This window comes from Oncorhynchus gorbuscha, unplaced genomic scaffold, assembly GCF_021184085.1.
Source record: "Oncorhynchus gorbuscha isolate QuinsamMale2020 ecotype Even-year unplaced genomic scaffold, OgorEven_v1.0 Un_scaffold_1349, whole genome shotgun sequence".
In the NCBI taxonomy this organism is placed as follows: Eukaryota; Metazoa; Chordata; class Actinopteri; order Salmoniformes; family Salmonidae; genus Oncorhynchus; species Oncorhynchus gorbuscha.
In genome coordinates this window covers 34798-35000 of record NW_025746149.1, presented here as the reverse complement: position 1 = coordinate 35000, position 203 = coordinate 34798, and positions in this window count along the sequence as shown.

Here is a 203-nt window from a genome sequence, read left to right as displayed (position 1 = left end):
TCAGCAAACAGGAGACATTTCACTTCAGATTCTAGTAGGGTGAGTCCTGGTGCTGCAGACTGTTCTAGTGCCCTCACCAATTCGTTGATATATATGTTGAAGAGGGTGGGGCTTAAGCTGCATCCCTGTCTCACCCCACGGCCCTGTGTGAAGAAATGTGTGTTTTTTGCCTATTATAACCGCACACTTGTTGTTTGTGTAAA